The 13,640-nt window shown below is 53.6% G+C and overlaps 1 long non-coding RNA gene across 1 annotated transcript; it reads right to left on the minus strand.

Annotated features, from left to right (window-relative positions):
• Positions 1–1,588: 1,588 nt before the first annotated feature.
• Positions 1,589–6,525, minus strand: LOC144721766 (uncharacterized). The gene is made up of 2 exons (XR_013585964.1): positions 5,520–6,525; positions 1,589–5,347 (listed from the first exon to the last, which is right to left on the minus strand). It is a non-coding gene; the product is annotated as an uncharacterized LOC144721766 (long non-coding RNA).
• Positions 6,526–13,640: the final 7,115 nt, after the last annotated feature.

Genomic DNA, 13,640 nt, shown 5'->3' on the forward strand with positions numbered 1-13,640 from the left:
ACACGCATGCGTGTGCGTGTGTATGTGGATTCAGTCAAGCCATGACACCTGCCAGCAGTGAGCCTTCCCACACTTCACGTGGCCTCAAGGTGCACCTAGCCTGGCACAATCGCCGTGCTGACGTCACACGTGGGACTACGAATGAGCACGTGCAGCCCCTGCAGCGCTGCATGGGGCTCGCAGTGCAATGCGCTAACCGATGCGCCACCGCTCCATCATCGCACGCTAAAACCGAACCGCTGCTAACTTTGTGATGATTTTCTTTGAACCGGTCAATCTCAGGCAACTTAGACTCACCACTTGTGACAATTGGAGACGTGAAATCAAACACACACACACACACATGTGCTTACAAACTGAACTAGAAGCATTCGATTTGTAAAAACAATACACATTTATTATTTACAGATATATTTAATGACACATCGTCAACATGTCCTGTGATAACATCACACGCGTATACAGCAAAAGTACAAGTCCAACTTCAAAACGCTGGCTTCCTTATCATTACTAAATTACTCTTTGGTTCTTTCGGTAAAGTCACGTAGGTAGTAGAAAAAATAAAATAAAAAATTGTCCTTGTTTATACACCTACACTTGACCGATTACACGCAAACGCATAGGCGCGTGTGTACATACTGAAACAAAGATCCCCCGTATAGCCTCAACGGACTGTTGGGGCACGTGCTGCTAGCGGGCACCTATGAAGGCCGCCAACAGCGGCACACGAGGAGGGAGGGAGGCCAGCACCACCCCCGACCGTCTTCGTCTCTGCAGTGCCGATGATGGCAGCACACAGCGCCGGGTTCTCGTTTAAAGTCGGATTCGACCGAGCCGAGAACCCAGGACCGGTTCAGATAATCGTCTCCTATGTTGGCCGCGAGGGAGGGGGGAGGAATCAAACTCAGGTCCGCCAGGGTTCTTAGCCCAACGCTCTAAACATTACACGGATTTGTTTTAATGTGATTTAATGTACAACACCGCTACTTTGAACGTACATCACACGTGTACTGTATATATATTACGGTATAAACGTTATGTATATAAAGACAAAAGGCAAAAATCCTCCGTAAATCCTTAACAGACTGTTGGGGCAAGTGCTGTTAGCGAGCACCTATGAAGGCCGGCACGGCACACGAGGTGGGTGGCCAGCACCACGCCCGACCACCTTTGTCTCCCTAGGTGGCGGCAATTACACATCGCACCAGGTACTCATTTGAGGCCGAGTCTACCCAGGGAAGGCCCAGGACCTGTTCAGATCATCCTTACGGGTGTTGGTGGCCTAGGAGCGGGAACTGAACTCGGCACGGCGGGTTTGTAACGCAGCGCGCTAACGGATACACTACCGCTTCCTATACATATATACACACACGCGTGTGTGTATATATATATACATACACACGACACACTGTATGCATTAGATAGTAGCACACGACAATTCAGACTCGGTCGGGACTTTATTATCCCAGCAGGCGAGGGACCCACTGAGCTTAGCTGCTGCGGCGTTACAAGCACGACGCCCCCCCCCCCCATACAATCGGCAGTGGCGGCAGTCACGGGACGTGGCAGTCACACAGAGACCCAGGGGTTACGCGGCAGAGACTCGAGACTTTATTTTTCGGCTGGTAACAAGGCACCAAACCACCACACATTGACAACAATCGACGGTTACAGAACATTGCAAGGGGTGGGCTGGGCGGTGGCAATGTGCAAAAACTGACAATTGCAGAAACAAGGATTTCGAGAAGAAACAAAAACCCAAAACACATCGCTTCTACACACACAGAACCCACGGGGCACGGGGCGTCTTTGCTGGCAAATTGGCAATAAGAACAACTGGTCGTTGGCAATAAGAGCTATCGAATTGCGGCGCAATCGAATTTTGCAGGAGAGTACGCGCACAAGCTACCACTCGTGAATGCCGAGATTTTGCAATCGGGAGGTACCCGTCGATGGACCACCGAACACACTGGGCGGCTCCGGAACCGATAACCGGTTTCGACGAAAAGGTTAAAGGGAGAATGGGTAACCGTACCGCAGCGACAATTTGTAGAAACGGGCTCATTTGCACGCACCGCGCGGGGTTTTACAATTTTCGCTGCTGGACGAACGGTGCCTCCAATTGTCAGGGAGGCTCAAGAGTGTATATTACTTGGCCTACTCTTCCGCACCGAACAAACGAATTGGAAGAGGCGCTGGGCGTACCCACACTTTACCCCACCGCACCGCGACCCCTGCTGCTTGGTGGAACTGTCCAGTTTGTTTTAACTGCCGCGCCCGGAGATCGAATCGAGCCCGCAACCTCTGGGTTACGTCGTGGCGGGCTGCCGCAAACCGTTTTGACCCCTGCGGCAGCTCCTGAACTTTCCTTTCTCAGTTGAACAGAGTTCGAATTTACGTTTACGGTAACCGGTTTTTTCATCCGGTTACCGGTAACGATTATAAGGACCCTAAATCACCCCAAACCAGAATCGTCACGATGCCACGACTCCATATAACGTTAATCAGATTAACAATAATATTCCGTCATTACTAGCGAAATCCTCACCAATACATACACTCGCTATATTTATAATCGTCAAATGATGTTGAATATATTTACATCGTAATCTTCAATAATAAGAATAATCAACAGCATCGTATTAATACCACCACCACCATCACCGGCAATGCAACAGATTCGTAACAGACGATGTATAATCAGAAAAATTATGGCAAGTCACCATTCGCGTTGTCATCATACTGATATTCGTGGTGTGGCAAGGACACGAGTAACATCATTGCAACACTATCATCGTACTTTAACCATTGTCATCATCAGCACCACCAGCTACGCGAACATTACCACTCGTCACTGTGCCATTGTAATAATCTTAACATCACTGCCCGCCCAGTAGTGCGTAGTTATAAGCATCAATACACGAGCATCTTCATCACAGCAGCAATATATTGTGATCATACACACACACAAGTAATTTTCATCTTTACCAAAATTTACGAGCGTCACCACCACACCAGAAATATCTCAACACCACCAAGACTACACACACCAGTCATACAAATCCCTCATCATCATCATTCACAAGCATCATTATTATCACTGTCAGAGTAACACGGTAGCATTAACACCATCGCTACACACCAATAATACAAAAAAAACTATCACAATTCACCAGAACCACACCAGCAAAATATCAATAGCACGCATCAGTGACCTTCCATTAGCTTCACCTCAGTATCATTTACAAAAAAAACATTAATCAAATGTATCATTACAACGTCATCATAATTACCACTGCACACCGGTTTTCTATAAATATAAAAGAATCGTAGCCGCGACCCTAACAATTCACGGTTTGGCTCACCATCATAGCCACGCACTTACCTGTACGCGACATCCACACCGCTCTTCACCCCCCCACCCCCCCCCCCACAGACCGAAGTTGCATTTACGAAGGCGGCGCTATGGGAGGACCGTTTCCAGAAACGTCGCTAATTATCAACGATGCATTTGTGTTGTCCAGTGCAAGGGACGTCGTGGTTGTTGTTGTTGACAGCAGCCAACTTCGCTGTCGCGATCTTGCTGATGCACCCAACCATCGCTTTCCATTCAAAGCTTCTCAACAACGTCGCTGCAGCACGAGTGGATCGATGCTTCTTCGTGCGGACACATCGTCAGCTTCCTCGTCTCGTTGGCGTTGTTTTGTTTGTCGTCGTCGTCGTCTAAGCGTTTCAAAATGCTGTCGGTTCAATGTATTTAGAAAACGAGCGAACGGCGCTAATTCAATGGGGGGGGGGGGGGGGGGTCTGCATTCGATGCGTAACCCGCACTCAACCGGACCCTGTAATTAGCCAAATGGAATCAATGACAGCTTAATTGCTGGTCAGAATATATGCAGATGTATGCTATATAACATATATATATACTTATACGAGCATATAGTTGCATATATACACGTAGACATGTGCATTACGATAAGTGCATCTAGTTATATATGTAACTGCAAATTACATTTACAATGTAGAGCATAACCAGCGTTTGTAAGCATGCTGTATGTATATTTAGTGAAATCGCTACACTGCTAACGATGGATGGAAGTACATGCACATAAAATTAGCACGGATTATAAACCATCAGCGTTTTGTATCCATAACCATGAGCGAGGATTGTGATGTTCACGGCGGTGGCGGTACTAATGTAGTGATGAACTCCGAGCAGATTGCGATTTTAATTACGTATTGCTGCTGTATTGCCCCAAAAGTCTGCCAAGGCAATACGGGTGATCTTTGTCTTTGTAGTGGCGATGATGATGCTGTTACTGATATGATTAATTATAAAAACGTTACCGGTACGGGTCGTCGTGATGAGTCAATGATGCGATCATAACAGCGCTATTGCGATTATGGTAATGGCGATATTATTGTTAATGAAAACAGCTGAAGAATGTTCGATAACAGTAATTATAAATACAATCTTACCTCGTCAAAAGGTGCGTGTTGCACGAAGTTATTACGTCCTGTGAACGGAACGAGTATCGAGGGAACTCCGTGTGTGGTTTCGGATCTACCGGACATCAGCGAAAGAAGCCCGACAGCTCATCGGATGTACCCTCCGGTAAAAAAAGTAAACAAGATTCTGATTCTGGGATCTCATCCACGATTCCAGTGTGACGTTGAGAGACGGGTTGATGCGCGATGGTGCTCGTGATTTCACACAGAACTACAGACAGACGACTGGACAGACAGGGGACTGGATAGACAGACAGAACAAACATTGACGGACAGGCAGCGAGACAAATGGACGCTCTGGCCGACAGGGGAGCACACCCACACGGATACGTTGCGTGATGTCGCTGCGTTTTCAGTGCTGTACGAACAATAACAGCGTCGCATGCACCATTAACACCGTTGTTTTAGAAGGAAAAATATGTACGAGGCGACGTTTCGGCCAATGGGCCTTCTTCATGTGCTATGACGAAGGGGCACCGCCCCAAAACGCCGGCGATTATACGATTGCTTTTTTTTCTAACAAATGTTTAGTTGTTTACAACAATAACTATTCCTATAGACACAAAGACAGACGAATGGACAGAAACACACACACACACACACGCGCGTCCCTGCAGTGTCTACGCAGCCCTACAGATTCCCCATACTTCACCTTCTCCCCAGGACAAACGCGGCAGGCGAGAACAAAGGGCCCCGCGCGCCTCCATCGCTTCCAAACAACAGCCTCGGAGCGCGCCATCATCCGTGCCGCGACTCGCCACGGCGCAGCGCTCGCAGCGAGTCTCGTGTGGCCGGCAGAGTTGAAACGGATCGAGCTCGAGAGAGACGACAGCGAGGACTGTGAGAATGAGAAGAGATGGGCCGGGTGGGTTTTCTTCTTCTTTTCGGATTCGCTCGCAAAGTGCGAAACAGCACGCACGACTGCATCAACCAAGAGCGCATTCAGCAGTGATGGCGGCGAGGGTCGTGGGCATCGCTCCCAGCGTCTCTTCCACCCCCCACCCACCCACCTCGCTTCTCCCTCTCCCGGCGTCTCCTCTCCCGCTCCTCCTCCTCCTCCCCCCGCGGTCTCCCAAAGATCGGCGAGCGAGCGAAACGAGAAACTGCGCGCGCAACCACCGCCCCCACCAACACTCATCCACCCACCCACCCCGGGTCCCATCTAAAACCCAGTCACGCTCACTCAGCACGAAGACAATCGTCTCCCCCCCCTCTCTCTCTCCACGCCTCCTTCCCTTCCAGCACACGCGATAGGCTCGAACAGGACGCGGGGAGCACGGCTCCTTTGCGAGCACCCATTGAGGCCTGTACTCTACGCACGAAAAGCGGCGGCGGTGGTGGTGGTGGTGACAGTCAAAACAACCAACCCACGAACCCTGGACCTGCCTTTTGTCTTCCCGCTCCGGATGTCTAACACGAGGAGACTGCCCAGAACCAGCTCGGCCACTCGCCACGCGATGCTCGCTGTGTCCTGGAACCGAGCTCCTGAGACTCCACACATTTTGCTAACGCGCCCAAAGCCACTGCGACATCGCTCCCCTCCCGCCATTGTCTTGTCAAAACACCACTCAACTGTCCACAAGACGACAACTCCATCTGCGTAAAGAGAGATATATACACAACAGCCCCTTTCTTCCCCCCCCCCAAGCGGTCTCTCGCTCTTCCTTCCCCTTGCCAGGCGGTCACATCGCTGCATTCATTCCTCTGTGCGCGGACGGCCGTGAGCTACCCCGGGTAGCAGCAGCAGCAGCAGCCGCCCCTTGTCTGTGTTGGGGCACACGCTGGGATGGGGGGCGGCGTGATGGGGGACGATTCAGGGGGGGGGGGGCGGGTGAGGTCCGGCGAATCACGAAACGACTGCGCGCGTCCGTGCGCTGCTACTGCAGCAGCATCGACGCGCGCGGATTCGCAATTGGCCGCATCAACGGTGGGGGTAGGGAGGGGAAAGATTTGCGGGGCTTTTAGATCCGGCAAGCACAGTCCCACCGCTCCTTCCCCTCCACATCCCAAATCCACTTTACCCCCCCCGTCCCATCCCTCCCTTCTCACCTCCTCCCCCCCCACAACACTCGCGCACTCAAAACTCACCCCACCACCGTCACTCGCCGCCGCCACCACAACCAACAACAGCGTCGCGACGCCCCTCCCCCCTCCTCACCTCCCCTCGCCCCTCCCTCCTCCTCACCTCCTCACCTCCCCCTCCTCACCTCCCCCCTCCTCACCTCCCCCCTCCTCACCTCCCCCCTCCTCACCTCCTCACCTCCCCCCTCCTCACCTCCCCCCGCCCCTCCCCCCTCCTCACCTCCCCCCTCCTCACCTCCCCCCGCCCCTCCCCCCTCCTCACCTCCCCCCGCCCCTCCCCCCTCCTCACCTCCCCCGCCCCTCCCTCCTCCTCACCTCCCCTCGCCCCCCGCCCCTCCCCCCTCCTCACCTCCCCCCACCCCTCCCCCTCCTCACCCAATCGCTCACCTCCCTACTGCTTCACTGCCGTCTTCCTCACCACCACAACCACCGCTAGAGGCGCATTCGGGGAGAGAGGAGCAGGGGGGGGTCCCCGCTACGCCCACTCCACCCTCCCCGCTTTTTAACGTTTGGCTGCCCATATAGAATGTCTGAGATTTGTCACGAATGCAAAAAAAAACCGGTAAATAAATAACGACCGCATAGATTAGTTCACCGCAATAATTTGCTCACCCCCCCCTCCCTCACTCCGACATTGTACATCTTGGGAGAGTGTCACTTAAACCACTGCACCACCACCATCATCATCACCACCACCTCTCACTCCACTCATGCATGCGCCGCGCTAACAAGGACACCAACAACCCCCGACACGCACACACAAAGAGATGACGGATGAGGAGGATTTACGCACACATTTAGCGGGCCTGAAGGAGGCAACAGAGGAGGCATTCCCACAATAACAACAAACACCGCACAGTGACCGCTCCTCGCGTCGGCTTCCGTTTTCTCTTCTCTCCGTCATTCCTTCCCCATGTTTTCCCCGTCCTTCCTTGCTTGCGTATCTCGCCCGCTTGCTTCTCACCTCGCGTCCGCCCTTCTTCGCGTCCCCTCTTCGCGCCGTAACAAAACAGCCGAGAGGGATTAATTTCAGACGACGAGTCCACATTTCCACATTAATGGTTGACTGGGGCTCGTTTGGGCCGCGGTGGTGGTGGTGGTCACGGCGGTGGTGGTTGTTGTTGTTGCTGCTGCTGCTGCTCCCGGCAAATGGCGAAGAAGCGAGCCGAGTTGAAAACGAAAGCGGATCGAGACGACGCGCGACCGCCTCCTCCTGCTCCCCCCCCACCCCGAGCAACACAAACCCGCGGGCTTCTCTAATCCAGCGCGACACGGGCTTGCGAGCACGAGCGAGGCGGCTTGGTGCGGCACCCCATCCCGCGTCCGTCCGTCCAACTCCGACCGCAAGCCAGCGACGTCGCTGCTGCTGCTGCTGCAAGGCGGGCGAGCGTCTCGATGAGAGTGCCCGCGGGCTCTCACGGCCCCGGAGTCTCGTTGTTCTGGACACACACACAAACATGTCTTCACTCCCCCCCCCTCTCCTCCTCCTCCTTCCCCCCACCGTCACCGCCACCCACCCGCCTCTTCTTTCTTCATCCTCCTCCCGCTGCTGCTGCTGTTACTGCTCAGCTCCCCTCCTCCTCCTTCTCTCTCCTCCCTCGGCCTCCTCCTCCTGCTGCTGCTGCTCACAAAGCCACCCCCAATCTCTCTGTGTGACGTCACCGCAGCGAGGGTGGGTGCTCGCGACGGACTCGGCGAAAGGCATGGGGGGTGGTGGTGGTGGTGGAGTTTCCATTCTCTCTCTCTCTCGTCTCGTCTCCACCCACAGTCTCTCTCCTCCCCTCCCCCATCCTCCTCTCCACCACCACCACCACGATTTCTCCCAGCCAGCCACCCTCACCCCTCCTACCTCCACTCCCCATCCTCCATAGAGCACCGCGCGTCTCCGCCCCCCCCGCCAGCAACCTCCCTCCACCACATCAAAGACTGCCCCTTAATCACATGCTTTAACCGATTAGGTGCAAAGGTGCAACTAAAGGAGGGGGTTTTCGTTTCTGGCGCTGCCGTTTCAAGCTCCATTGATTAGCCGTGCCGTCCGCGCCATTTACCATGCACCAAAGCGGTGCTGGAGACCCCCACCACCGGCACCATCACCAGCACCACCACCTCCCTTTGGGCCTCACATCACCCCAATCCCCCCCTCAAGCCCCTTTCTTTCCTCCGTCACCCCCCCTCCAATCCCTCCCTCCCTTCCGCACCGCGATCCCATCCCCTCCATCCTCGTTGCGCACAGCTCTCGGCTCCATTCCCATCTGCTCCGGCTCGCTCCCCCTCCTCCTTCTCCTCCCCGCTCGCTCTCTCTCTCTTAGAATGCTAGCGGCGTGGGCTGGGGGGGGTGAGTAGGTGTGGTAATTGTGCCTGGCATGTTTGCGATGGGGATTCTATTACTATTATAAATTGGCGGCGCGTTCTGTTCGTAATTTTCCGCGGAAGTCTTATCAATCGTTGTTAGCTAATGGCTCTACACCCGAGACGGCTTGAGCATTAAGGAGCCTGCCTGACGGTGTGCTAGCCTCCTCTCTCTCTCTCGCTGTCTCTCCCTGATGCTCTCTATTTTCTACATCTCTTGTTCCTGCAAACCGCTCTCTCTCGCTCTCTCTCTGTCTCTCTCCCATCCCCACTCCTCTCTCTCTCTCCTTTGATTATATCTCTATATCTGTCATGTTCTTGGAAGCAGGTCTGTAAGTGTGTGTGCTGCGCGCTCTCTCTCTCTCTCTCCCCTCTCTCGTTGTCTCGATGTTTTTTTTCCTGGAAGCCCTCTCTCTCCCTGTCGCCCTCTGCTCTCTTTGCCGATCTCTCATTATTTGTGTTCTTGGAAGCCGGAATCTCGCTTCTGTGTGTGTCTCTCTCTCTCCTCTCGGTTGCTTTATTCTCTCTTTCCCTCTCTGTCTGTCTCTCTCCCATACCCTCTCTCTTCTCTCCTCTGATGTTATCTATATATCTCATGTTCTTGGAAGCAGGTCTGTATATGTGTGTTGCTCTCTCTCCCTTCTCGTTTTCTCGATGTTTTTTTCCCTGGAAGCCCCTCTCCCTGTCGCCCTCTCTCTCTCTTCGCCTATCTCTCATTCGTTGTGCTCTTGGAAGCCGGTATCTCGCTTCTGTGTGTCTCTCTCTGCTTTCTCCTCTCGTTTGCTCTATCCCCTCTCTCTCCCGTACTTGGAAGCCCGTCTGTATGTCTGTTTCTCTCATCTCACCCTCCTTGAATCGTATTGCTTGACCACGCACGCGTTGCATGTTGATGACTCCTTGCGTTTTGTGGCGATGTCGTCAGCTGCTGCCTCTCACCTTTTTGTTTAAACAAAATCTGCATTATCGCTTGGGTAAGTGCGCAGTCGCTATGCTCGTCTCCGTGTCTGTGCGTCAACCTGTGTGTGTGTGTGCGCCTGTGTGTGTGTGTGTGCGCCTGTGTGTGTGTGTGTGCGCCTGTGTGTGTGTGTGTGGGTGTGCGCCTGTGTGTGTGTGTGTGGGTGTGCGCCTGTGTGTGTGTGTGGGTGTGCGCCTGTGTGTGTGTGTGGGTGTGCGCCTGTGTGTGTGTGTGGGTGTGCGCCTGCGTGTGTGTGTGGGTGTGCGCCTGTGTGTGTGTGTGGGTGTGCGCCTGTGTGTGTGTGTGGGTGTGCGCCTGTGTGTGTGTGTGTGCGCCCGTGTGTGTGTGTGGGTGTGCGCCTGTGTGTGTGTGTGTGCGCCTGTGTGTGTGTGTGTGGGTGTGCGCCTGTGTGTGTGTGTGTGTGCGCCCGTGTGTGTCCCCTGCCTGCAGTGTGGTGCTTAGCGAATAGCGCGCCGCGCTACGAACCCGGGCAGCCCGAGGTTCGATTCCCGGTCACGGCCAAGCGACACCCGTGGCGATTATCAGAACCAGTCCTGCCCCCCCCCATAGGTCGACTCGGTTTCAGATGATTACCTGGTGCGATGGGTAAACATCGCCACTGGGGAGACAAAGGCGACCCGGCGTCGTGCTGGCCACCCACCCCCTCGTTCCGGCCATCATCTGTGAAGCCTATACGGGGTATATTTGTCTTTGTGCGTGCCTGTCTGTGCGTGTCTGTGCGTCTGTGTATGTGTGTGTCAACCTGCCTCTGTCTTTGTGTGTCTGCATTTGTGTCAGCCTGTATCACGTGTCTGTGCATGTTTGTGTGTATCAGTCTGTGTGTGTCTATCCCTGTTTGTGTTCGCCTCTCCCACTCGTTTGTGTGTCTACGTGTGTGTCTGTCAGCCTGTTTCTGTATGTGTGTGTGTGAGGAGCGGTGGTGCAACGGTTAGCGCGCTGCGCTGCGAACCCGGCGACCCGAGTTCGATTATCGCTCACGCCGAACACCAGTGACGATTTTCTGAATCGGTCGTGGGCCTCCCCTAGGTCTAATCGGCCTCAAATAGGGTACCTGTGGCGATGTGTAAACATCGCCACTGGGGAGACAAAGGCGATCGGGCGTGATGCTGGCCATCTACCCCCTTCGTGTGCCATTCCTGCCTTCATAGGTGCTACTCGCTAACAGCACTTGCCCCCACAGTCTGTTAAGGCTATACGGGGGATCTTTGTCTTGTATTTACGTGTGAATGTCAGTCTATTCGTGTGCCGGTCTGTCTGTTTCAGCCTCAGCCTAGCCGTACGTATGTGTCTATATATATATGTGTGGCTGTCTGTGTGTTAAGTGACTGGTCGTCAGTCAGTCTGTCCGGTAGTTCGTATGTACGTGTGCACCTGTGAATAGCCTACACCGATTTCCCGAGTTGGATTCCCGCTAACGACCAGTAGCAGTGGCGAATATGCCAGGCACTCCTTGACTCACTCAGCCTTGCACGGGTGAACGGTGCGGTGTTTAAACATCAGCACTGGGGGAGGGACAGAGGCGGCCATGGGTGGTGGCCAAATCACCACCACCACCTTCTTCTCGGCCTCAATAGGTGCTCGCCAACAGCGCGTGTCAACAGTGTGCACAAGGCTATTACAGCCGAAAATGTATAATCACTATTGACATCGCTGTTCCAACAGCAAGGCGTGCTATGCGCGAGTTGCTCTCATTGATTATTTCATCCCATCTCTCTCTCTCCCTTGGCGCTCCCCTCCGCACTCTCCCCTCTCTCATCTCGCTCACTCTCCCTTCACGCTCACTCTCTCCTCTCTCATTTCGCTCACTCTCTTCTCTCTCATCTCACCCACTCTCCCCCCCTTCTCTCTCTCTCACACAAACTCTGTTAGTGACGCCATCTTGGCCTTTGTGGTGTCCGAGAACAAAAAATCATTTGACGCGGCATCTTGCGATGTCATCGCGGCCGGGATCGGACCGCCACGCTTCAACCACGCGGCTTCCGTATTTTAAAGCAAACAAAACAATCGACAAACGCCATCCCTATTGTGTCGCTCCACTGCTGGATGAGGACTTCCCCCACGCCAACGTGGAGGTGGCCGGAGGGGCTATACTTCACCACGCTGGTAGTCAGTGCGGGAGACGAGATGAACGACAGTAACTGTGCAACAACGGATGATATTTCTAAACTGGCTTTCTGGCGCCACCCCATGTGTCCCCCGCAACCTGTAGCCACCGATTATGCATCGCACTACACTCAGTCGCCCATGAAATCACTCGCTATGCTGGCCAGAAGGCCTGCTTAGCTTTCGAATTTCCTGCTTCGCTTTCGAGATGAGACTCATTGCGTCACAGGCAAACATGTACCTTGAACTTCTTTGGCGCCGTACGTCGCCAACGGTGCTGATCGAAAGGTTGCGTAGCCAACAATCGGTGCGCGTGTCCTGGAAGTGAGCAATTAATGTAGAAATCAATAATCGTTTAAAACCATCAGCCGTATCCGACAAATGTGGTCCAGGTCGCCCAGACGCCGATCCCTTGCAACAATGCGGGTGCGTAAATGTGTAACGACAACAATTAATATTCCGAGTTTTAATAGCGATGACAAATAATTACGCGAACGCAAGTAATTGTTTGACTCTCAGCCTATGTCAGTGCACTGCTGGAGGCGAAGATCTCACCGGGGACGTGTCGGTCACAGGGCGGTTGTGTGACCATACTTCACCACGCTGGTCAGTGCAAGTTGGTGAAGAAGCTTGGGGTGGGAGGGGGGCAGGACCGATTCTCAGATGTCACTCGCCACTGATGATAGCCGTGCCGCAGGTACAAACACAATGCCAAGTCCACCGAGTCAGGCGGGCGCTGAACACATTCTGGACGCATGCAGTCGACGAATCTTTTATTCAGGGCCCCCAGGATGGACTAACCCATGCCTGGGCAACCTGCGGCTCTTTGCGGACTGCTTCGTGACGTGATGCGTGTATGGATTCGCATCCATCGCGGCTCTTAGAATATTGTGTTTTGTTACCGAATTCGAAAATGGCTCTCGTTGTTATTTTGGCTGCCGAACCCTTGGGCTAACCGCTGCACCACCACTCATACAATTATAATATAACAATCGTCCTCAATCTTTTCATGACAATTATTTTCCCAGACAAATCCTCGCTGGGTTTCTAGACCTTCTTATTGGGGGTGGGGGGAATGTTTGGCCTTTGCCACTAACGGGGAGTCCCTGGCATGTCACGGTACACGTGGGTACGTCTAGGGCGGCCTCAGCCCATGTCGTCGGTGTCAGAGAGAATCGAGCAGCGACGCTCACAACAACCAGCTGGCGGAGCGCCGGGCGGATAAAACGCAGCAAGTTGGAACAGTGGTCTTCGTCAACCTGATTGCCTCAACGTGCACCTAGCTTGGTACAAGCGCAGAGGTGACGTCACCGCCTGCAGCAAAAGAGAATGAGAGACTCCCGCTGAGTGATGGATATCTATACTAATTGCGCTGGTACATTGATCTTCATACAGTGATGATGACGATGGTCAATCCACTGCTCGATGAAGGCATCCCCACGCCTTCGCCACGTGTCATGGTCTAGTGCCTGTACACGAGCTGATATCCACGCTCCATTTCCACCGTGGACGTGTTCGCGGGTGCGTTCCCTCCTTCAAGTGACGCTTTCTCACCAGTCAACTGCATTGCATGCACCGCATGCTGAACTTCGTTCGCACCGTACGTAGCCAACCGTGCTAG

The sequence above is a fragment of the Lampetra planeri genome, chromosome 1, assembly GCF_965212315.1.
Source record: "Lampetra planeri chromosome 1, kcLamPlan1.2.h2, whole genome shotgun sequence".
Classification (NCBI taxonomy): Eukaryota; Metazoa; Chordata; class Hyperoartia; order Petromyzontiformes; family Petromyzontidae; genus Lampetra; species Lampetra planeri.